Source organism: Malaclemys terrapin, chromosome 11 (assembly GCF_027887155.1).
Source record: "Malaclemys terrapin pileata isolate rMalTer1 chromosome 11, rMalTer1.hap1, whole genome shotgun sequence".
Taxonomy (NCBI): domain Eukaryota; kingdom Metazoa; phylum Chordata; order Testudines; family Emydidae; genus Malaclemys; species Malaclemys terrapin.
The window spans coordinates 20,380,564-20,407,056 of record NC_071515.1 but is presented as its reverse complement, the minus strand read 5'-3'; the positions used below and the strand labels follow the sequence as shown (position 1 = coordinate 20,407,056).

General features: G+C 38.7%; 1 protein-coding gene across 4 annotated transcripts in view; it reads right to left on the bottom strand.

Annotated features, from left to right (window-relative positions):
• The window catches only part of RAPH1 (Ras association (RalGDS/AF-6) and pleckstrin homology domains 1), a 158,097-nt gene that overhangs the window by 112,299 nt on the left and 19,305 nt on the right, over positions 1-26,493 (bottom strand). The window contains exon 1 of one of the 4 annotated variants that reach the window (XM_054044188.1): positions 12,094-12,138. The exons of the other annotated variants lie outside the window; for them this stretch is intronic. The gene's annotated coding sequence lies outside the window, so the exon portion shown is untranslated. Of the gene's footprint in view, positions 1-12,093; positions 12,139-26,493 lie in introns of those variants that run through there. 4 annotated transcript variants of the gene reach the window in all.

The following is a 26,493-nucleotide window of genomic DNA, read 5'->3' as shown; positions in this document are numbered from 1 at the left end:
TGTCCTACTGCGAACACACCCGTCATGCCAGCAACCACAGCAGGTGGTCCAGAAGGAACTCCTTACCTGCATCCTTTACCAGGTCTGCTAGGAGACTGTGCAGAGCGTGTATCACCAGAACCCTCCAACAGTGCCTGAGGTGGAAAGAGAGAAGATGGGGCACAGCCGCATTTGTGCTGAGTGGGAAAGTCCTATGCTAGATGCATCCGCCTTTCCTCTTGCCACTGCCTGAACAGAGTTAAAAGATTCAGAGTCCTCCTGACAAGCCTCACCAGACTCCCTTGCATAAGACCTCCATGATTCCTCCTCAGCAACCAACTGGGAGACTGCTAGTAGTCAGGGAAGACCACATGAAGAACAAGAGAGGAGCCATTCTCCAAGTGACCAGTCACAGTTCAGAGAGGACTTGCATTCCACAGTCAGCCACTGCAGCATGACCGCCCTGCCACTACTATAGCAAGAAAAGATTACAGAACAACCCCTGCTACTGCTGATGCCAAGAAATGCCTCCCTACAAGTTGCTAAGGAAGATTCACAGATTCCAAGGCCAGAAGGGACCATTATGATCATCTAGTCTGAGATCCTGTGTAACACAGGCCATAGAACTTGTCAAAAATAATTCCTAGAGCAGATCTTTTAGAAAAATATCCAATCTGGATTTAAAATAGTGAGTGATGGAGAATCCACCACAACCCTTAGTAAATATTGTTTTAACGGTTAATTACCCTCACTGTCAAAAATGTACACCTTATTTCCGGTCTGAATTTGTCTAGCCTCAACTTCCAGCCATTGGATCACGTTATACCTTTCTTTGCTAGACTGTCGAGCCCATTATTAAATAAGTGTTCCCCATGTTTGTACTTATAGACTGGAAACAAGTCACCCCTTACCCTTCTCTTTGTTAATTTAAATAGAGTGAGCTCTTTGAGTTTATCACTATAAGGCAGGTTTTCTAATCCTTAATCACTCTTGTGGCTCTTGTCTGAATCCTCTCCAATTTATCAACATCCTTCTTGAACTGTGGGCACCAGAACAGGACACAGTATTCCAACCACAGTTGCACCGTGCCAAATACAAAGATAAAATAACCTTTCTACTATTACTAGAAATGCTCTGTTTATGCATTCCAGGGTTGCATTAGTGCCTTTGGCCACTGCATCACACTGGGAGCTCAGGTTTACCTGATTATCCACCACAGCTCCCAAATCTTTTTCAGAGTCACTACTTCCCAGGATAGATTCCCCCATACTGTAAATATTACCTACGTGCTTTGTTCCTAAATGTATACATTTATATTTAGCCATGTTAAAATGCATGTTTGCTTGTGCCCAGTTTACCAAGTGATCAAGATTGCTTTGAATCAGTGACCTGTTCTCGTCATTATTTACCACTCCTCCAAGAGGAAGCATGGAGCAAGGGTGGGAAAATATGAAATTGATGGAGCATGTATATGTTGGGGGATGTGGAATGAGAGCATATTTCACTCAGGAATGTCCATATACCACTGATTGAGGCAGAAATTTTGAGTGAGCACCTTTAAACTTTTGGAAGCATGTCACTGAAAAAATCCTTCAGAAGTGCCTCAAAATGGATTAAGCAACAACTCCCCTTCCTCCCCCGCCCCATATATAAAGTAAATGAAACAGCTTTCAAATATTCCATGTTAATTTTGTTTATACATCCTCTTCACTGGAAGGAGGGACTAATTATCATAACTTTATTCACTTATAGTATATGCTATGGCTATTACTATCAGTTTGAGATAAAAAAAGCTGAACATATAAAAGCTACCTGACAGAAAACTAACATTATAGCTAACTGAACACTGCTCTTCAGAATCAGCAATGAAGGAAACCTAATAAGACACTGTGACATTATTGACGAACTGTGACCGTAGTGGAACCAAATCTTGTATAGAGAGAGTCAAATAAGGTGTCTAAGACAATGTTATGGTTTGCTGGTTATAATTATGCTATCTGTATGCATGTATCATTTTTGTATTTAAAGTTATATGTATTGGCTCTATACTGTCTGTATTTCAAACTTATGCTATGCTTCAGGGGAACACCCCAGACAATTTGGTGTCAGCAATGCCTAGCCTGCTTGATGGCCCATTAAGGACCATCAGCTATACAAAAGACCCATTGAAAGAAGGCAGATATATCTTGTGACTCGGCAAGGCATGCAGGGACATGCCTGTGGACAAAACTCTATGGTTTTTCCATGCCATGGGATGGGTAGCTTGTGGTTGGAACCAAGAAAGCACAAGCCACATGGCAAAAGGACTATAAAAAGGCAGCTGCATCATCTCCATCTGGTCTTCAATCCTGCTTCTTACTTCTGGAGGAACCTTGCTGCAAACTGAAGCTCTGAACAAAGGACTGAATGACCCATCCCAGCTGTGGATGTACTCCAGAGACTTGATTTGAAACTGAAGTTTATTCCATCACTGCTACAAGCCTGAACCAAGAACTTTGCCATTACGGTATGTAATTAATTCCACTTAACCAATTTTAGCTATCATCTATATCTTTTCCCTTTTATGAATAAACCTTTAGATTCTAAAGGATTGGCAACAGCGTGATTTGTGGGTAAGATCTGATTTGTATATTGACTTGGGTCTGGAGCTTGGTCCTCTGGGATAGAGAGAACCTTTTTTCTTTTACTGGGATATTGGTTTTCATAACCATTTATCCCCAGAATGAGTGGCACTGGTGGTGATACTGGGAAACTGGAGTTGCTTGTGTGACTTATGGTTAGCCAGTGGGGTAAAACCGAAGTCCTCTCTGTTTGGCTGGTTTGGTTTGCCTTGGTGTGCAAAGGAACCCCAGCCTTGGGCTGTAACTGCCCTGCTTTAAGCAATTTGTCCTGAGTTAGTACTCTCAAAAGTGTCCCGCCAAGGGCAGCATTGTTACAGACACAAAAATCATTTAAAATATATAAGGAAGTTCATTGTGTACACTTAATGCTCTCTGAAGATCTGTTGATGCTGCAAAAGCACATTACTCCAGATTCCAAGCAAATCCCACTGGGGAGATCCATTTTACACTGTACTCCCTGGACAACGCACCTAAGGCAGGTAACAGCCTCAATTCAAACAGGTTCCTCCTATGTCAGGGATTAGAGAAGCAGGAGATCTAGAGAAGCTGGCAAGTGATACATGTGAAGAGATGTTATCAAGAAGATTCCAACTACAGTTATTAAGACCAAATCTAAGTCCTTTGACAGGCATTCAATTTTTTGGAGCATATGTATTCCATCCCTGACAAGGGAAGGGAGTTAATTAACTCCCATGGAAAGAGAAGTACATACCACACCACTGAGGAATTGTGCAAACAGTTTGTACAATTCCTCAGTGGTATGACACATACTTTTCCTTCCAAGAAGGAAGAGGCTGACAGCTGGGCCTTATTAAGGAAATAGGCCTTTGAACCATGGGGTAGGTCACTGTTCCCAGGAGGAGAGCACTTTCTGGATCCCAGGCTAAGAGAACGCTGCCTACACAGCTCAGCACTGAAACACATGGAAAATGAGCAACTCTACTGTCAGGGGACATTAGTTCTCCAGAGAACGCTACAACCACAATCAGTGATATTTCAGGGCAAGAGGATCCTTCTAGCATTTAAAAATTACTATGGTGTTGTTCCTTGGAATTTCAACACCAAAGTCAACTGAACCCCTGCGACCCCACTAAAATTGCACATTTTTGCACATAAAATGTTCTCAAATTTACCTTACAAAAGGAATTCTTGGTTACAGCCACTCGAGACAGACTTTTTCATTTAAATGCTGTTCCATTAAGTGAATGAGCACTGGGCACAACTTCAAACAGGTGTCTTGGGTATATACAACTTTACATTTCAGCACGTTTGCTAGTTGAGTTTTGTCATTCAATGTTCGATTATTATTTCTGGCTCTTCTCTCTAAATTTAGTGTTTTATTAAAGTCACTATACTAAGGTCAACCTCTCAGACTTAACTGCCAGTGAAAAAACCCATACTAGGATTTTAAATATATTTTTACCTTTGTATTAACAGTTTATTAAAACAAGTTATCTAAAATCTTTGTACCACGCACATACCAACTAAATCATAAGAAACTAAGGAAATTTGTGGATCAATCTGTAGACATTCTGTAAAACTCCCTAGTGGCTAGGGTTGCCAACTGTCTAATCGCACAAACCCAAACACCCTTGCCCTGCCCTGCCCCGACCCAAGGTCCTGCCACGCCACGCCCCTCCCCGGTCAGACGCCCCGCCCCTCACTCACTCATCTCCCCTCCCTCCATCGCTCGCTCTCCCACACCCTCACTCACTTTCACCAGGCTGAGGCAGGGGGTCGGAGTGCAGGAGGGGATGAGGGTTGCAGGCTCTGGCTGAGCGGCGCTTACCTCAGGCCGCTCCCAGAAGCGACCAGCATGGTCAGGCTCAGGGGCAGCCAGGCGGTTCTGCGCACTGCCCCTGCCTGCAAGCACCACCCCCGCAACTCCTATTGGCCGTTTCTGGCCAATGGGAGCTGCAGAGTTGGCGCTCGGGGTGCGGGCAGCGCACAGAGACCTCCTGGCCACCCCTGTCCTTAGGAGCCAGAGGGACGTGTCAGTCACTTTCGGGAGCCGTGCGGAGCCAGGGCAGGTAAGGAGCCTGCCTTAGCCCCACTGTGCCGCCAACTGGACTTTGGCCTACTAAAATCTCCCAGATTGCCTTTAATAGTCACCAGGAGATTGAGGCCGATTCCGGGAGACCCCCCCCCCAGCCAATCCAGGAGGGCTGGCAACCCTACAAGTAGCTTCAATGACAGTTAGCATTAGGGCATATTGACAATAGACCTGCACTGGTAGAGTAAATGAGGAATCTCATTTTTGCATCAGTTGGCACATGATTTTATGGTGTTTCCTGGAGACAGACCTGAGACCTTTTTTCACATTCCAAGGGCCTTGGCCTTCACAAATTTCTGCAGCTTGCAACCAGTTAAACTTTGCCAATACAGGAGAACCTCAGAGTTATGAACACCTCAGGAATGGAGGTTGTTCATAACTCTGAATAAAACATCATGGTTGTTTTCAAAAGTTTACAACTTAATACAGTTCTGAAACTTTACTATGCAGAATATAAAATGCTGCTTTTAACCATCTAATTTAAATGAAACAAGCACAGAAACAGTATTCTTACCTTATCACATCTTTTTTTTTTTTTTTAACTCCCCCCCCCCTTTTTTTTTTTTTTTTTTTTACATTTACATTTAACATGTAATTTACATTTAACACAGTACTGTATTTGGGGGTTTTGGGGCTCCTGCCTGATTGCATACTTCAGTTCCAAATGAGGTATGTGGTTGACTGGTCAGTTCATAACTGGTGTTCATAACTCTGAGGTTCTATGTACCAAGTCATTCTATTTGACCTAATCTAGGCGCCAGGGATCTTCAAAGGTAAAATATATATCCTGCCTTATTCAAATAGCTCACTAGCTCATAAAAGGAGCTTATAATTGTTTGTGGTCAGAGGATATTATGTTTGAAGCATAAACAGTTTATTTTTTATATTGAGATTTTTTTGGGGCTTTTCAACATTGTAAAAAAGCCAGAGCAATCTGGATGGATTCTTATTTTGTAATTATATAGCAAAAGAAAATACTAAAAACTGGGTAAAAAACTAAGCCATGTTTGCATTAGTGGCAGGTGTGCCACAAGACGGTTTAAAACAATTAAGAAAACTACTAGTAGTCCTTTTCAAAATGAATCATCTGAGTATTCTTTGTAACACTTTCCTGAAACCATAATTTAAATTTCTACAGCTATTTTCTTAGCATAATTTAATGATTGAATAGATTTGTTTGTTAATAACATTCTGAAGGTAGTAACAATTAAAAGAGGCCTTTCAAACTAGTATCAGACAAAATCTCATTTTCCATTACTATTAGGAACACAAATTCACTTCTTCATGAAGCAAAAGTAACTGTTCTCCAAAGTATCACAAGGTATTGTGCTTAAACACACCTTATCAAATGTATACCAACTTCATTTAAAACAAACCATAAAATTAAAAATATACACATTAAAAACAAGCTCTGAACTCAGAAAACATCACAGTTCATCTCCTCAGTACACTTGAGGACAGAGTACAAAATCATAGCAAGCACAGCATATTTGCACCAATTATAACAGCTCTCTCAGCAACTGAGAGCCTTAAATTATAGTTTAACCATGGAACAGAATAGGTAAAGCACAGACAGCAGCAGTACAAGCTTACTCATATGCTCTCTCTTTGTGCTAGTTTTGGAGTAGCCGCATCCAAGGATGTTTGTAACGTTCACCTCAAAATATTTAGTATAAGTGAGTGAACTGTAGGTAGATGGGCAAATGAAGTTTGTGCAGCGGACGAAAACAAAGATACTGGTGAATAGCTATACGTGGAGGCTGAAGAAAACCTGCACAGCTTTTGGGTCATGGTATCTGGTAGAGAATCTGCATTGAGGAATATAATTGAACTGATTATTAGTCACTGCGGGAAGCGTGAATGTACTTTGACGTGAGAGACCAACTTTATGCAAGACGACAAAAATCTGAGGAGCATCATAATGAGATTAAGATAAATTATTTTGGGCTGTATTTCGAGCGCACTGTCCCTGACTTTCTCTTTTAGCTTCCCATATTGACAGACTATTCTTCCCTTGTATGTGACTGTTCTTAGGTATAAGTAGCAGCTTTTCTTTACTACCAACACCAAATATATTTAGGACTTCTGATTTTCACTTTGTTTCAGTATTTGATCCAACATTTATGGACCAAATGTCAGAATTTCCTCTTCACTGGTATGAGAAATACCCTGGTTATCTTCAGGTCTCTAGGAAAAGTTAAGCCTGCTATATAATGGGTTCCAATTCCTTGAGAAGTTTGCATAAGGTTTTATTTGGTTTATTGAACCAAGTATACACATTTCTCTTACAACAGCACATGTTTTCATTGCTCTGACAAGAGATGGAAGGGTGAGAAGCATTGACAGATCAGAGCTCTGGAGATTGAGAGTTGCTGGTGATGGGCTTAAAAAAAAAAAAAAACAGTATAGAACAGTGATGCTCACTAGGGCACTGGGGCTCCCTGATGGTCCGCAAGAAGGTTTCAGAGGGGCCACCAAAATAAACCAGAGAGCAGGGGCTGAAACGCGAAGAACTTAGCTTTGTGCGGCCCCTGTGGCGTGGTGCCCTGGGAAATTGCCCTGCTTGCTACCCCCTAACACCGGCCCTGGATTTTAATATACTGGATATGCAGAAAAACAGTTGTGGCACTGGTGGGCGTGGAGTTTATACAGCATGTTGGGGGAGCTTCAGAAAGAAAAAGGTTGAGAACCCCTGGTATAGAAGATTCCCTGTTGCATTCCTTTACAGCTATCCAGGTCAAAACTGGAGTTCATTGATAAAGTATGGCTCATATAGACCACTAGGTAGTAGTAACTACATCTAAACTTTAATATTTTGGTTGTGTGGGAATGTATGCTAATGTCAGAAGACAATATTTTCAAAAGTGCCTAAATCCTACTGAAAATCAATTTCCCTTATAGGAAAGGGAGTGAGACTTCAGAGCCTAATCACGGACGCTTTTCATAATCCTTAGCCATAAGCATCAGAGTCCAAAGTGTGACTATATCTACAGTGTTGATTAGTTTTTAATAACTCACAGGTAAAACAAGTTTAGCAAATTGTAACTTATTCCCCATTTATAATTCAGAGTAAAGACACAAATTCCCTTGGAATGAAACTCTTCTACAGGTCTTCTGCTAGATTCTTACTTAAAGTAAAGAAACAAACTGATGCTCTGACCAGGACACAAAGTGTGGCTTACTTCTAAATACAAATATTTAAAAACAAGGAAGCTTCATTCAAGCTAATGACATACTTTGATTAAAGAGGTAACAAACAATCTTTAAAAATCGCTCCCTCTTTCTTCCTCCAAGTCAAATGAAGCCCAGTTCCCTGCTGTGGACATCTGAAAAGGAAACTTCTGCTCACTCTCGGTCAGCAGGAGTGGGAAACATTGCTCCCACTGTCACTGTCCCTCCTACATACATCTTGGGAAAACGGGTATCTGAAAGATCCCACTGCCCCCTAAAATTCCCCGTCACCTACAGCAGTTTGGAAACTTTTGGATATATATGAGAGAGAAAATGTGATCCAGCTCTCCCACCACCAACCATAAAATACTGTTTTGGTGGGCTGGGTGTCTAGATAAGGTGGGCAACTCAGATCATTAGCTGTTCGTCTAACTGCTGTCTTTAGTGGCCACTGCATAAATAAGCCTAGAATTATTGCCTGGCTCTCCTTCCCCACCCCACAAGAAGAGATTCTGCTGGACCAGTGATATCTGTAGTTAGAAGGTGCAGGTTGCTCTGCAGACTTGCACCAAATTAACTAAACTGGTTTTAATTCACAGCTTTTGTTATTTTGGTCCATGTGTGTTTGTGGACATTTATCCAGAAATAAAAGTGTTCACACAGGGTTGCATCCAAGCAAGAAGTGGTGTGAATAAAACCAATTTAGTGATTTTAGTGGGAGTTTATGTATAGACAAGACTTCGGAAGAGACCAATGGTCAGTACTCCTGTGTGGGGTTGGGAACGAGAGAAGGCAACATTACCATCCTTCCTCACAAAAGAGAGAAGCCACTGATCGAGCTGCATAGAGAAGAAGGGACTGAAGATTGGATCTTCTACAGGGAAACTAAGGATCACCACCCCATCCTTGACAATAAGCTCCTCACCACCACCTAGTGGCTCCTCTTCTCCCCAATGAGCTGTGACAGACAGATTCCTCTTGTGTGTTGTGAGGTGAGGGCCAACAGCAACTCTTTTTACCTGTGGACTGGTCCATTCACTGGCTTTTCTTTGCAGGTGAGTGAGATCAGGGCTGAGTGGAGGGTTGTTGCGTACTGAAATTAGCTTATGGTCCTCTGCTTATCTCTGTGGTTACATTTTCTGTATTCCTTTCTGACCACATCGGCAAATGTGGCTGTAAACCAGTGCAGAACAAAGGATTGTAAAAGTGAAGACCTGAAAATTTGCACTGTACATAAGTTATCTGCAGACCTACAAAATAACATGACTGCCCTATAGTGAGGTAGAGCTGAGGAAGAGGAAAAGAGTGAGAGTAGATGTCAGAAAGAAGACATAGGTGATTACTATCACCAATGAACAATCCTGCATAATTACCTAATTAGCTATTAAAAAGGAATAATTCTGCATCTGTTGAACTGCTGTTTGAGGCAGCAGAGGTAATCTGTCAGAAGGTGGTAGCTTCAAGGACGAGACTCCTTCCAAATCAATCTTTGAATTAAAACACACACGCAGGTTGGCACAGTTACAGCAGCATTCTTTTTATCGTGTCCCCACAAGCTCTCACTTCACATATCTAACCTCCTTTCTTTCCGTGCTTTTTGAATTTGAAAGCTAGAACTGCTAAAAATGTATTTTCACAAAAGTGGATCATTAAACCTTTAAGAAAACAAATGTTTGTATATGACAGAGGAAATATGGTATTATTTAGCCCTTATATTCTGCAAAGTTCTAAACCTTTCATTTTATTCTCTGCTTGTTTTGAGGGAATCCTTCTTACAAATCTCACAGATGCTGGGGCCTTCAAGTGAAAGCAAGGCTTGACATTTTATTTCTTCTGAATTTTACTGCCAAAAAATGTTTGTATCCCAGCTTTTGGAAGTGGAACATCTATATTGTAGGGTTACAGAGTCACTGTATCAAGCCACCTTTGGACAAAAATATAATAGACAACAGGGCCCTGGAGAATTTTATCAGCAAGTTCAACAGCAACAAAAAAAATCCATTTCTGACACACAATTCAGTTTTAACATCAAGCTTCATTAGATATCTACAGGGCTCTCTTTGACCCTAAGGCAGCTGGGAATGGGAAAAATGACAGTGAGTTAAATTCTGCACATGACTCTCCATAACTAGAACTTGGATATTTCAGTGTAGACATTTTTTAAGTTCTTACACATCACCCTTCCCAGGATTACTATCCTACATACATATTAGTGATGTGCATTTCATGAAAAAATTTAAAGAAGTTTGAAAAGCAAGTAAATTGTAATTAAAGAAGCCCTTTCATAATCATTAAAATACAATGGCCTACTATGGTCAATTCCTCATTACAATATTACAAGTAAAAGGTTACTATTAGAATTTTTTAAATATCTGAATGTAAAAGGGTACTATTAGAATTTTTTAAATATTTGAATATGTTAACAAGCAGTCCATTGTTCTACATAAGCACTTCATTTGCACCTATCTAAAAGCTTATTCATCTGATTTACTAATAGATATGAGAAGTAAATAACTCCATGTTGTTGCCAAATGTAACAAGAAATTAGAAAATGTCAGATTATTCTATGCTTGCTGAACTCTCACAGTCATGCCCTTCCTAAAGCACAAATGCCATCTGAATTTACAGAATCAATACTTATTTATAGTACCACCCTGGCTAAACTTAAGTTCCTTTCTAAAACACTTATGCCTGTGTTCATGAAGTTGATCACCAATGTAGTCATTTCCTTCAGCATAAACTGGACATTGGCAGGAAACATGTTTCATAACTAAAACAGTAATACCTTAAATACATGGAGCAAGAGGGACAGAATGTACTAGTTACTGATATTCAGTTTTTAAACACTGGTTAAACACATTTTACTCTGTCTTAAGTATAAAGGGTGTCTCAAGATTTTTGGGTGTTTCAGACAACCAAATAGTCTCAAAGAAAGATTTTTAAGTGAAAGTAGTATAATAACGTTTTTCTTCAATGTATTGGGCCAATTTATACTGGCCGTGAAGGGGAGGGGAGGGAAGGGAAGTAATCTAGTTCACAAAAATTAACTCTCAGATTATGTCAAGCAAAAGTTGGTAAAACATTTTGCTGGCACTCCCCCTCAATTAATAACAGTAATTTGGAAAAGATTTATCATGAATCCTGCATAGAGCTAGAATAAATAAAAATGAAGGAGGAAGGAAGTTCTTATTTATGCCCTTGGTCAAACAAAAAACCATTATGTCATTTTAACAGCTGTGTAACAAATTGGCACGGTTCAGACTAAAGTGTTTTTCTAAACAACATCCCAAAAGAGCAATTATTTTTGTTTCCTCAAAAATATCTTCTTTGGCATAGAAACCCCTCTATGGAGTGAACCAGATGAATAAACTTCAGAATACATTCTAAAAGTAGAATGCATGTTAGGGACCATATTGAATATTTTTACTGTTGAGAGCAGCTCTACTAAGTTAATCATGTTGTGCAAGGAATTACAGAGTCACTTGTGACACCAGAAATGGTAATTACTTGGCACAAATTCACATCTTGTTTAAAAAAAAAACAAAAAAAACAGTTGTCAAGAACCAGCTGATCTGTATTAATTTTTTTGTAGCTGAAATAAAGAAAACAGAGGCAAAACTAGATGTTTAAAACACAGATCACAAGGGGCAGTTTAAAAGCCATATTTTAAAATTACATCTTAATTTATTGTTACTAGCATCTTAAAACCTAAAGTGAAATTGTTTCCAGATCAAATCTGCTGTTTCTACTGTGCACCATATTAATGGTAATTTTATCTAAATGCAGCAATTTGTGACATCCCAGTATTTACAATCTAACATTTACTTTGGATCCCTCTAGCTAATATTGTCTCAGTTGTAGTAGTTCAAAGTGTAAGTCCAAGCAGTTGTAGACAAAAATCTCAGAGTTAAGACACTTTTATAAAAGATTTACTTAACTAAATAAAATTAGCATCATTCCTGAAATTTTTCTATTTACATGAAGTGAAAGTTGACAGATAATGCACTGTAAGCGCATTAATGACAGGTAAGCAATGGAGGGGTGGGACAGCACTGAGCCCCTCAACCATGCTAATTTTTTTAAGCAGTACCTTCATTTTGTGCCTAAACTGCTTGACAGTGTCCCTTTACTCTTAAAAAATGAAACTACAGTTAATAAATAGAAACAGCTACAGTTAATAAATAGAAAGTGCCAAAAAAATATTTTTGGAAAAGTTAGGCAAAGATTAAATATAAATAAAATTTTTAAAAATTTGTGTGCAGTACAAACCTTAACTGTGACCACTTCATTGTCCTTATAGCCAGTAGCAGTAACTTCCATTTCTTTATTTGGTTCTAATTATCTCTGTTGAATTGTATGATCATACTGTGTAACAGGTACAGTATCTCTTGACAAATCTTTTGACAGCTCAATTCTACCTGACTCCAATGCCTGAAGGAGTGGTTTGATTGGCTCCTCCTTTCTCCTGCGGAGCTCCTGAGCTTCAGGAAACTCTTCAAATGAAAGAGATTCCACACAATTTAACTGAGCGTTTGAGCTTCCTCCCAGCCTGATGAAGTGATTCCGTGGTGCTTGTACAACCATTGCTCTGGCTAGCACTTACTATCTACAATTTTTAACTCACAAAAAGCAAGAAGGAAAGTATTACAGGATCTTGTTCACTTACATCACAACAGCTGGTCAAGCTAATCATAACTGTAGAGAATGGATCAATGCTACAGAACTGCTTTCCCAGGCTAAAAAAGCAGCTTTCCTGTTGCATTTATTCATTTGTATGAATCTGACCAGCCTCAAGAAAACAAATCAGCTGGTAATATTACACAGTAGAACCTACAATCCGAGTCAGTTTCATATTCAAGGCAAGCCAGTACATATCTCATAACTGTTCCATTGTACATGAAATAACTAACATCCCTGTTTGCTGTTTGGTTGTAGCTGTATTGGTCCAAGGATATGAGAGAGACAAAGTGGGTGAAGTAATATCTTTTATTGTACCAATTTCTGTGTAAGCAAAACCATATCTCTTTCACCAACGGAAGTTGGTCCAATAAAAGATATATCTCAGTCACGCGGTCTCTCTAGTATCCCTACTAGTTAGAGCACCTTGACAGTGAAAGTAGCAAACACCCTGGAATCACAATTTTTGAAATTTAATTATTTAAAGGCATCTAGAGTATGGGATGGATGCTTATTAATTTTATGGATCTTTAAGCATAAATTCTTATATAGCACCTTTGATTTACAGATCCAATCTAGAAATCTACCTGAAGAGATAGACTGATTAGTCACACAGCAGCACTTGACTTTGTCAGAGAGCATTTTATGGATGGAGTAGGTGTTCACACATTTCAACCTGACAAACATGACATGGCTGGTTCTCAGTATAATGAGGAAAGTTATCTTGCCAGTCAGTGTGCGAAAAGTAAGGGAGGGTCGGGGGGGGAGGGGGGAGAGAAGTGCAGCACTCATGGAGCTCAGACCTTAAAAAAAAAAAAAAAAAATGCTGTTATAAGCCACTCTTTTCTTCCCCACGTCACAGGACAAGCTTCGGAATTTCCACAACTGAGTTCCTATACTTGTCAGGGAGGGTGGGTAGCTATTTGTCACTTAAGACTGAAAGGACTAGTCCACTTAAAAACAGATTTTGAAGTAGAGTCCAAGTGATCACAGAGCCTTAGAAACACACACACACACACACACACACACACACACACATATATAAACTTAAGAGCTAAGCAAAATATTCATAGAGATCATTATCTTGGAAGTATGGCTTCAGCAAAATAAAATAATGTCTATAAAGGAAATATGGTCTTTAACAGAAGTCAGGTGAATTCAGAAGTAAAACATTTCCCCACCCCAATCTGCAATAGTACAACCATTAAATCAGGCCAAAAGAAAAACAACCCAAAAAACCCACATTTAACAGAACAAAACTAAAAAAAGTTCTATCGCCACCCAAGGAAGGTTCTAAGAAGTAAAATATATCAAATGGCAAATCCAAAGGAATTCAGAATATAAATAAAAACTTCAGGTTAGTAATACCATACCTAAGCATTAAGTACATAAGACATCAAAAGTTTGTTTCACATACTGTTCTGTACAAGAATTAAGAAATAAAAACTAAACTAGTGCTTGGAGAGTATTTAATAGTTCCCAGTTTCTACTATTTACATTATTAAAAGTAAAAATATCCTTCTGTACATTGGGCTTTTCCATACAAACTGCGATAACCTTTTCAAACACTGAGATAACTAATTCCAAGCACTTCATTTTTGGCCTGGCGATTTGTCACATGTAGCACCCACTTAAAGATTAAAGGATGCCACATCCTCCTCTATAACCATTAGCTGAAACAAGCCATCTCAATTCTCCTTCCTTTTAAAACACAAGATCAGAAAGCATTCTCTTCTTAAGCTATTTACAGATCACAACTGTGGATGTGCCAAGCTGCCTGAGCACAAGTAGATGGGAGCCAACACCACCAGTATTAATGAAAACAGCTGCCTCAAAATCTAAATTGAGATCATACATCTCCACAAACTGAACTCAAGCAAATTCAGTGCTCCATTCTAAAAGGAGTGATGGCATATCAGTGTTGAGAGAGGAAAACCACATCAAAAATGAAAACTCAAGCAACTAGTCATAAGATTGTCACATCCAGGGTATGCTATAATATATGCAGGTAGGAAATGCAATGTGTCACATTTTAAAGATGGAATAATAAAGCTATGACTAAGAGGCTAGAAGTAAAACCCAAAGGGTTGTGGTAGTGGTGACTGGGTTTTGTTTTAGTGAAAGCTGCTGCTGCAGAGAACCAGCTAGGTGCCAGCCTGTCCCTGAATGCCTGACATCCAGAGGCTACTTGCATTGTGTTGTCACATTTACTTTTTTTTTTTCCTTTTTTTGGGGGGGGTAAAAACAGAGAAAAGTTAAAGTTTTTTTCATCCTTCTGTTGCTCTTTATCATTTTGGGTTTTTGTCTTCTGGGAATTTTCTACAATAAGAGAAGAGCATTCGGGAATATGCTACTCAAACAGTTTCACTTTTTTTTCTACTGCCTGTCCCTCCCTTCTCACATTTATCGCCAGACTTCTCCTCCAGATCTATTCCGCCCCCCAATAATCTTCTATTCATTGAACTTTTTGAAACTTTGCACTTTTAGAGATTGACTCTGTGTACACAAATTTGCAGAGGGACAATAGGGTTGAGATCTGTTATTTCTCACCTCTATATATTAATTATTTATTTAAAAACATGCTTGTTAACAGCAAAATGCTATCTCTGGACACACAAATCCACAGTTTGAGAACTGCAAAACTAAGCATCTCTGATGGTATCTTCTAGACCAGTGGTTCCCAAACTGGGGTTTGCGAAATGTTACAGGGGGTTCTCAAGGGAAAAAATCCCTAATGGCAGACAGAGCTGTCCCTAGGAACCCCGGGCAGCACGGGGCCAGTAGCCCAGAGCCCCTGGACTTCCAAGAGCTAAGCAGATCAAAGCAAACATCTCTCTCACACGGAGATTTAAACTTCAAGACTCCTTATAAGAAATGGAAAGGGAGGGGATATTTTTTGCTGTTTTTAAAATTAAATAGGCAGCTAGTCTTGTTTTTAAAATGATTATGAAGAACAAGTTTAAGCTTTATTGTAACGTGTGTTGTTTGCCTGGACTGCTCAAGACCTGAATGCTTGTGTAGGAGGAACTACCTTCATGCTGTTTCACATCTGATACTGCTTGATGAAACATAGGAGTCTTGTCTTATAACAGGCTTATTCAAAGTGATACAAGCTACGAAAGTGAGATCTTGGAAGAGTGTTGCCGTTTTGTAATGTAATAAAAATACTGTAATGATAATAATAATAGTGTGTAATGAGCATATCATAAAAACTAATTTTATATTTCCAAGATCACTGCTTTTATAATTTATACTCAGGTAAAGGAAAAAATCCCTGAAAATATTGATTTTTAGGAGGGGGTTCGCGAGACTTGTTATTTTAGTGAAAGGGGTTCACAGGTTGTTAAAGTTTGGGAATCACTGTTCTAGACTAAGCACTGAGTCCCATTGGATAATAGAAAGATTAACCTAAATAATCTATACAGAAGCCTCTGGAGCCCCATAAAATTGGGTCCCTAATCCATGAACTATTGGAACTCATTTACAAAACTTTTCTTAAACATTACATGAATATATTGTCTCATACTATAAAATTAGAAGTTATAATCCCTATTCCATTATGAGACCTTTGAGCGATAATGTATCTTAATTAAAAGTATCTTTAGATAGTTTTTTTCCTCAAAAAGCCGATCAAAAAATCCGATTTAAATAAAAAAGATTTTTTTAAATAATTGATTTTTATCCACCCTTTGCTCTTTCAATGGAAAATCCCCCAACCCTGACTTATCCCATTTTAAGGGGCGTTTTTTGCACTATTTCCCATTGTAGGTCACCGAAGAAGAGGCACAAAGAGTAACGAAGGTAGCTTTGGATCAATTTCTCACCACTGATTTTATTGCAATGCCAAGTACAGCTAGTCACGGAGAGTAGATAAATGCTTTCAGTCCCCTCTGCAATCACCTTTACCTATATCTATTTTACAGGCCATTAAATTAGCAAAACAGAAGCAGAATCACAGTTCTTCACTACAGAGCCTTGTCTATACTCATGACTTTTACACAAAAAACTCTATTGGTGCTACGACCATTGGGAGACCACGAGTGGGTTACCACTAAGTTAATATGAAGCCTGAATACCTTATATTACGTCATCTTGATTAATTTATTTCTGATTCACAGTGCAGATTTAATTATCACAGTAGTAACAACAAAAGCCACTATAGTTTGTGGACTTTTGTAGCAGGATTTGGTGTACTGTTTAAGTTTGTTCTCTTCTATTTGACTTGTTTGATTCCTACAATATGTCTTTTGAAAGGATGATACATGTAACTGAGGGGAAAGTCACCTGGGGACAACTCTGAGAATTCCCTCAAGGCTTGTCTTCACTACTACACTACACTGGTGCAGCTGCATTGGCTGCAGCTGCACCAAAGTAGTGTGTCTGGGGAAGACACACTATGTCAACGGGAGAGCACTCCCCATTCAACATAATGACTCCATCTCAACGAGAGGCAGAAGCTATGTCAGCGGGAGACAGCGTTTTAAGTCCATGTAACTTATGTAGCTCGGGGGGTGGTTTTTTCAAACCCCTGAGCGACCTAAGTTACATCGACTTCAGCTGTAGTCGAGACAAGCCCTCAGTGTGGGAGTCAATGAAGCCAACTTTACCCAAATGGGACAGAGCAAGGCCTAAGATCTGGGCCAAGTTATCTAGTCTCCTTTCATTGTTCCATAGTTGTATGAACCATTACAAACCCAATGCCTTGTATTTAGGTGCTGAGTGAATAAATAAAAGTACCCTGAAACCCTGCCAAAAGTTAACATTTTCATCAGGGCAAAGTAAATAAAATAACCAATTGAGCAGATTTGCATCAACATGTACATAAAATTACAATATTACGAAAAAGTGACAGTATCTTAATTAAAAGGCTAATGTAAATTTAAGATCCACGGAATAGTGCTAGAATTAACAACTGAGTGAATGCTTGATGCTAAGGTGCTAAAACACTATAATGAAAACTGAAGTTATCAAGAACCTTCTCAACAAAGCTGCCAGTAAACCTGTCTTTACAACAAATCTGAGGAGTTGACTGGCCAGCCTGTGCGCTCATATCTGTAACAGAACTTTAGCTACTTCTGTCATCCTGTAGTCCAAACTCCAGTGAATCCAAACTTTGAAAAGAAAAGCTACCATTAAAGAACCATAAACAAAATCTGACTACCTTTGGATGTCCTAGCCTGCACATGTGGGAAGCATGGGGGAGAGGTATCACTTTAGGACAACTTATTTTCAATATATTGTCAGCCTCATTTATTGATATTTATAGAGAGAGCATCCATACACACCAGGGAAGTGTTTAATAGCTTATTATGGAAGGTATTTTTCCATCGACAATGTTTTAGTTATCTAAAGATACTAGGTCCACCCTTGAAACACTGCAACAGCGCAGCTGCACAGGTGTAGCTGCACCACTGTAGTGCTTCAGTGAAAATGCTACCTACTCCGATGGTACTCCACCTCCTCAAGAGACAGTAACTATGTCGATAAGAGAATTCTCCCATCAACTTAGCACTGTCTATACCGGGGTTAAGTTGGTTTAATAAGTCGCTCAGGGGTGTGGATTTTTCACATCCGAGCAACATAGTTATAACAACCTAATTTCCTAGTGTAGACCTGGCCTAGAAATGCATTTTCAAAATCTGGTTTAATATTTTCAGTTTGAAAGTCTTCAATTGACCTCATTATCAAACCTGGTGTATGCCAGCCACTCCTTAAGAATAACAGTGGATGAAACAGTGAAGGATTACAAGCCAAGTAATTAATTGCACATATGTCACAACAAGGGAGAGAAAGTATTTCAGGCAGCACTCCATTATCAGATAGCCTTACGCCCCTTACAGACAGTATCTTCACAGAAAATACACTTTCAGTCTAAATGGTAATATACAACCCAAACCTCTTAAAGCTACTGGTGCCTCATAAGAAGCTTGGAATTAGATGCCATCTAAATAAAATTTATTTCTGTTCACTTATTCTTTATAAAGATCACTTGCAAGGACACAGGAGGTGTCAAAAGTTTATTCTTGGTTCCTATTTTTCATCTGAAGTCACAACTCTCTTTCAGAGGACAATCATTTCAAAAGCATTTCTGTGAAGTCACATGCAGGTTCTGGAGTTATGAGAGGGATAAATAGTAAATTCACACAAAGATCCCGTTTTAATTCCAGTATCTTTGACAATATTAAAAAAAAAAAAAAAAAAGTAAGGAAACTGAATACAGAAACTGATCAGATCCTCAACGCCAGCTCCAACAACTTCATGCTGTGTAAGGGATTCCCCCCAACAGAGGGGAATCCACAGGGAGTGTAAAACTAATGTAGCCACTTACACCACCCAATCCTCTTGCCTCCACAAGAGGAGCACGTTGGGGTGGGGAGTGCCAGGAAGTACACGGACTTCTGCCGTATCCACACCTGGTGCAGCGCTCCCTCTGTGACTACTACAGCCAATGGAGAGCTTAAAGCAGTCTTTAAACTGCTCTAAGTTATATCAGGGCAGTTTCAATCCTACAGCAAGCTCGCAATCAGTGAGCAGCAAGGTTGCTTAGAGTCCCCTTTTCTCTGCACTCACCCAAGCTGCACACTGAGGATCTGGCCAATAGTTGATAGCTATTTTAAAACTGAAAAATATTTGCAGTTTTCCATGGGGCATCTGCTGCTCTGTAACACATCTTCATTATTTATGATTGCCATGGCTTATATTTCAAAACCAAGTTACCTTTCTAAACAGACCTAGAATATCCCACTTCATTTTCTTTCAAAGGGGAGGAAAAAAGAATTTGAATAATTAACACACACTTTCAATGGAGTCTCAAAATGTGAATACTGAGTTCTTTTTCCTAAGACAGCACTGCAAAATGTCAACTGGATAGTTTGGCAACACACCATCTGCCTCTTTACAATTGTTTTCATACTTAAAAAGTTCTCAATCTCTTCCATTTACAGTTAGATCTGTGCAAATAACTGATTTTTTAATTTGATGACAATTAAAAAAATTAAAAATCATTTTGGGCTGAACAAAATGTTTTGTTCAACCCAAAAATCAAACATTGTGTCAATGTCTAACAGTTAATTTTTAAAAACAACATTGAAGGATGTTTCATATAAAAAAGGTCAATGTTTAGTTTCAAAAATGTTAAAGCATTTCATTTTGACACTTTCAGGATTTTTTTTATTTATTTTTACATGAACAATTTGGTGAAACATACACAAAGTCGCAAAACATTTTAATGTGACTGAATCTGCATTTTTCACTCAAAAAGTTTCCCCTGAAAATTTTTGCCAGGCTCTACTTTACAATCCCACCTTTGCCGTGCTGCTGCAACCTATTTTCATTTGGTGCTTTCATTTAGTATTTTCTTCATGCTTTAATCTACTATGAAGAGTGACCAAAAATGGCATTATGGGATTCCTTGTTTGTCTCACACGCTTTATAACCAAGTTCCTCAATTTATAAATAAAAAGTAGGGCTGTTGATTAATCGCTGTTAATTCACACGATTAACTAAAAAAATTAATTGCGATTAAAAAAAGTTAATCGTGAGTAATCGCAGTTTTAATTGCACTGTTAAACAATAGAATACCAACTGAAATGTATTTAATATTTTGGATGTTTTTCTACATTTTCATACATATAGTATTCTGTGTTTTAATTGAAATCAGAGTGTACATTTATTACAAATATTTGCACTGTAAAAATGATAAAGAAAAATAGTGTTCAATTCACCTCATACAAGTACTTTATTGTGAAAGTGCAACTTACAAATGTAGATTTTTTGTTACATAACTGCACTCAAAAAGAAAACAATATAAAACTTCAGAGCCTACAAGTCCACTCAGTCTTATTTCTTGTTCAGCCAATCGCTAAGACAAACAAGTTTGTTTACATTTACAGGAGATAATGCTGCCTGCTTCTTATGAGCAATATCACCAGAAAGCAAGAAATGGTATTTGCATGGCACTTTTGTAGCTGGCATTGCAATGTATTTACGTGCCAGATATGGCAAATATTCATAATCTTCATGCTTCGGCCACCATCCCAGAGGACATGCTTCCATGCTGATGACTCTCGTTAAATAAATAAATAAATATTGAAATTTGTGATTGAACTTCTTGGGGGAGAACTGCATGTCCCATGCTCTGTTTTACCCACGTACTGCCATATATTTCAGATGATGACCCAGCACACGTTCATTTTAAGAACACTTTTCACTGCAGATCTGACAAAACGCAAAGAAGGTACTAATTTGAGATTTCTAAAGATAGCTACGGCAGTCGACCCCAGGTTTAAGAAAGGCTTTCCAAAATCTGAGAGGGACAGGATGTGGAGCATGCTTTCAAAAGTCTTAAAAGAGCAACACTCAGATGCGGAAACTACGGAACCCAAACCACCAAAAGAGAAAAATCAACCTTCTTCACACTGCTTTGGATTGGTATTGAGCAGAAGCCGTCATTAGCATGGACTGAGTGGACTTGTAGACTCGAAAGTTTTACACTGTTTCATTTTTGAGTGCAGAGGTTTTTTGTACAAAATTCTACATTTGTAAGTTCAACTTTCATGATAAAGAGAGCACCACAGTACTTGTATTAGGTGAATTGAAGAATACAATTTCTTTTGTTTTGTTTTTTTACATTGCAAATACTTGTAATCAAAAATAAATATAAAGTGAGGACTGCACACTTTGTATTCGGTTTTGTAATTATAATAGAAATATATTTGAAAATGTAGAAAACAAAAAAAATTTAAATAAATGGTATTCTATTATTAACAGTGCAATTAATCGCGATTAATTTTTTAATTGCTCAACAGCCCTAATAAAAAGGGTTTTTTTTCCTTATGTCAGCAGTGATAAGAAAACTTGGGATCTGAAAGTCACGCTGATTTCTCCTTCTCATCACAGATAGACAATAATGAAGATTCTGCATGCCAGGTTATGTCCTCCTTTACCTCCTCCCACTGCATGCAATTTATGCCCTCAGTTATACCTGTACAACCCTACTCATACTAGTTTCACTGAAAACAGATTTTACATTGCAAATCAAATTTAGTAAATAATTCTTTTGATGCATAGATAGAAATATAATCCATTTAAAATGTTAGCTCTGTAGTACTAACAGGAGTAAGTAGTAGTAATACTTTGTCACTGAAGCAAGCAGATAGGACCCTGAATACACAGAGAAGTCACATGTGGTATTATGAGGAGTGGTTTTTAGTAATTGATTTTAGGGGTACAATTTAAGCCAAAAGTATTCCAAAACATCAAGACCAGAAAGCATGAATATGTCCTGCATGTTATTTAGTACGAGGACCAAAGATCTACAAATATCACGTTCAAGACAATGTTTTGCCCACCTTTGAAATAAAGTAAATTGGGAAACTGCAGAGTAAATAAACAAAGTGACGAGGAAGTGACAGCATAACAGTGTGGATGAAAGATGACCACGGAATCATTTAATTAATCCAACATTTACTGTTTCCTGAAGTACTGCTTTGAGGCAACCCTCACTTCCTCTTTTTAAAGTGCTGTCCTGTATTTCAAGACACTATAAATGCATTAGTAATACAAGGACATCAATTGATTATTTACACAATGCAAAGACATGGATAAAACTTTAGCTCTACACATAGCAAGTCTCCGCTCCAAAATAAATTTGGACAAATTAGTTTTAGGCAGATTATTTCCTCAGTAACTTGAACAAAAATACATCCAACATTTCAGCAATACCTTTAAGGCATGAATACTAAACATTATTTCTCAAACTACAGTTCAATAAACATCTTGCTGAGTTTGTGATTTATCTCGCCAAAACTAGGAAGATATTTTTTATTGGACCAACTTCTGTTAGTGAGAGACAAGCTTTCGAGACACGCTACGCTGCATACAAACACTAGGAAGGCCATCTTTGTACTATGTACAGTTTAAAGTGCAATTCTACCTTGAAAACTGATCGTTAAAAATGGCATTGCCTTAATCCACAGATGACTGGATACACACATGTTCACATATAAAACTTTACTGCGGTGACAAAATGTTTCTACCTCATGTTTTAGAGGCAAGCAATACTTCTGCAATTTATCGAGTTACAAAAGACAAATACTAGGTAAAGAACAAGGAGAAGTGGGGATTCATAATAAAATGACTACTCAATTTCAACAGTTACAAGCAAACTATAAAAATTACAATGCACAAAGTTAGGCTATATTTTAGACTTTCTTTTCACATATATATATATGCTTTAGGTAGCTAGAATGTTCATCTATACATTCTAAGGCTTGGTCTACACTACCCCCCCCAATTCGAACTAAGGTACGCAACTTCAGCTACGTGAATAACGTAGCTGAAGTCGAAGTACCTTAGTTCGAACTTACCTTGGTCCACACGCGGCAGGCAGGCTCCCCCGTCGACTCCGCGGTACTCCTCTCGCCGAGCTGGAGTACCGCAGTCGACGGCGAGCACTTCCGGGTTCGACTTATCGCGTCCAGACTAGACGCGATAAGTCGAACCCAGAACTTCGATTTCCAGCCGTCGAACTACCTGGTAAGTGTAGCCAAGGCCTAAGGTCTGTAAGGCAATAAAACACCATCATGCTATAGGAGCTAGTATGAACATTTGTTGTTAGCACTTTATCGCACAATGTTCAACATTGCCAGTTTCTGAAGACTTAAAATGGTAAGAAAACAAGTAAAAAATGGTGAGTCATGACTTACGACAGATGCTTAATATATTATACTCAAATAATTCAGAGTCAATCAAGAGTCCTACTTTTAAGTATCTGATCAGTCTGCTTTCCTAACATTGTTTGAATCTTCCTAAAACACTTTAAGGGTAGGAAAAACAGTACAACCCATTTCAGAAGCGAACAGGCAGCTGCTGAAGCTGTCAACAGGCTATGCCTTTTTCAACTCCTATGGCATGTCACAACACAGTGAAACCATGCTCAGTTATAAAACCAAATATTTAAATCTACACTGGAAGGCTAAAGAATGCAGACAGCATAGGGTCAGCTGCAACTTTTAAGATTTTCATTAGAGCACAACTGGTTCTTTATCTTTACCCTCAATTCACTCCAAAGTATTCAAAATTAAGATTTAGGCAGCTTTAACTAGAAGAACAGAATAAATTAAATGTATGTAAGAAACCAATCTAAATATTAAAGCATTTTATCTGCTTGAAATACATTTAAAACTGATTAATGCACACTTTCTTTTAGCACTTCTAGTCTCAAAAGATCAATCTCTGATACAAGTTTTTGAAAATATTCCCTATCAGGTGTTGTTTTAGGATACATTTGTTCTTATCCAATTCGGTATCATCAAGCCCATCATTTCTACTCTGGGTGTTCCCTATACTCTGTGGCATAGAAGGAAAGTGCATAATATAAGTCTTCGATCCACTTTAAGAAACTTCCAGATGAAAAACCTTCAAAGCTCTTACACATGTGAACTATAATGAGAAACATATTGCACAGTACAAGAGGGAAAGTTACTTAGGGTTAATTCTGATTCTCTGAAGATCTAATTCCTGCAGGACTTGGACTCTTGCTTCTTAATTTGAAATCAAAGCTCAAAAGAATTTTGAATCCCACAGGCAAAAGAATTTTGATTCCAGAGTACAGCAACAGCAGGGTAGATTTTAAGTTAGGCCACATATTGGCCATCATGCACCCACCTTGGAGGATATAAACACTACCTTCCAAATCTTTCAATTAATTTCTTCAGTTGTACAGGAGGTGAAGCTTCCAAAATAAGCCTATTTCAGGTGATGGGTTATGAAAAAAATGCCCTTGATGGAAAAAAGCAGTCTTGTCATGACCTTCTAGTTTCAGGCCAAACAGGTCTTACCAAAAAGAAAATTTACTCAGATGTCGACTTAGATATGGACCTTTTGTATGCATGGTCCAGAAAACTGGCATCAAAAGAAACAAAAGTTGGGAAGACTGAGCTCTTCAGTCCACTCCAAACTACCTTTTGACATCAAACATAAGGAATATGGACTCCTGGGGATAGGCGTATAGGTGTGAAAAGGATGTTGACAAGATAAGAGTGTCATGAAGTGGAACTCCAACATCACTCTGGAGAGGAATCTCAGATGAAACTACACCACCATCTTATCCTTGCAAAATCTGATATAAGGTGCATAATAACCATATCCTGAAGCTCTAGGAACAATTAAGTCTCTCTTTCGGAAAAGACAGCCTTCCATACAAGAAACTCACAGGAACCAAACAGTTCAAGGGAGTTTTCATCAGTTTTGTCAGAACATTATCCTCCCAGGAGTTGGGTGTGGTATAATGAAGTGTTTTGGGTTTTGTTTTTTTAAAAGTCATGCCCAGTATGAACCTAACTTAAAAGGAGCTACCTAGTCTACATTTAGCTAGTTCATGATAGACCAAAATAGTTGAGTGTTCGACTTCGTTCTTTAATAGTTAGAATCTAGCTGTTTTGTGCAATTAAGTGGATCCACTCTGACCTGTATGCACCGTACTGAATAGTTGTCTTGGCCACCAAGATCACTGAGTTTTGCTTGTACTTTTGCTAACAGAGGAACTGGTGAAAGGATGTAGAGAGAAGGAAGGCATCACTTGCTAGTGCTAGCTGTCCACAGTGCCATGAGCGGAAAACTGATTTCTTGTATATATATGAGTGGCAAAGCACTCTGGTGCCCTTCACAATGAAAGAAGATCTGATGTGTACAAGCAAAACTCAGTGATCTTGGTGGCCAAGACAACTATTCAGTACGGTGCATACAGGTCAGAGTGGATCCACTTAATTGCACAAAAACAGCTAGATTCTAACTATTAAAGAGCGAAGTCGAACACTCAACTATTTTGGTCGATCATGAACTAGCTAAATGTAGACTAGGTAGCTCCTTTTAAGTTAGGTTCATATTGACATTGTATCACTGATCAGCTTAATCTATCTGTGGTCTTATTTTCTTTCCTTGCCAGATATGTGGTGACTATAAATGCCTTGTGGAATAGATTCCAGTCTCACACCTGCAGGACTTCCAAAGTCTGGTGCACCTCCCTTGAGTGTTTATGTGGAACATGGTAGTCTTAATTTTTGAAATGCCATCTTTCTGAAAGCCCTTATGTATGTGTCCACCCTCATATCAAGACCATTTTTGTGCAACTGCTATTGTTTGAAAGACAGAGTTCCCTGGCTCTCCATGCATTTGGATGCATCCACAATCACTACAGTTTGGTAGGAGGACTCATTCCTAATGGTAAATTTTCCCTGGACTGCCACTAGGCTATCCATTCTCTGGATCCAATGTAAGTGTCCACTCTGAGGCTTGCTTCCACTGGGATTTCAAGAGTCCATTTATATGGACATGCCTGTTGCATCCATGAGCTCCTATATTTGAAGCATAGAGTGAGCTGTCACCTAGGGGCTTATTCTTCTCCTTTCAGCCAGACTGACGTCTTGAATCCTGTCCCAAGTCTGGAAGGACTGGAATCAAGCTGTGTCTAGCAAAGTTTCTATGTACTCCACTTACTGGAGACAAATTAGGACTTTTGGTAGTTTATGATGAACCATAGCAACTCACCATGGTGTTGACAAATTGATCTTTTGACATGATCCACAGTGGTGTGGGTGAGTGATCTTGATCAGCTGGCTATCTAAGCAGGTGAAAGGTATGCCTTCCCAGCTTGTGCAGGTACACAACAACTGCCACCACCCATTTCATGAACACCAACAAAACCAACTCAAAAGTCAAGAAAGAAAATTAATAGTGCTTGTCCTTTACTAGAAATAATATCTTTCCAGTAGTTGAGAAATGCACCTATGTGCAAGTAAGTACCCAGAATCTCTAGAGAGCTCAGCCAGTCGCTTTCCTCTAGAAGAGTTGTAGTAGCCACGTTGGTCCCAGGATATGAGTAAACAAGTTTTTAAAGTCTGGATAAAAATTATTTCCAGCTTGAGGAAGATCAAATTCAGACAATAGCAAACCTTCGCTCTAACAAGAAGCTACATAAATGCTAAAAAAAGA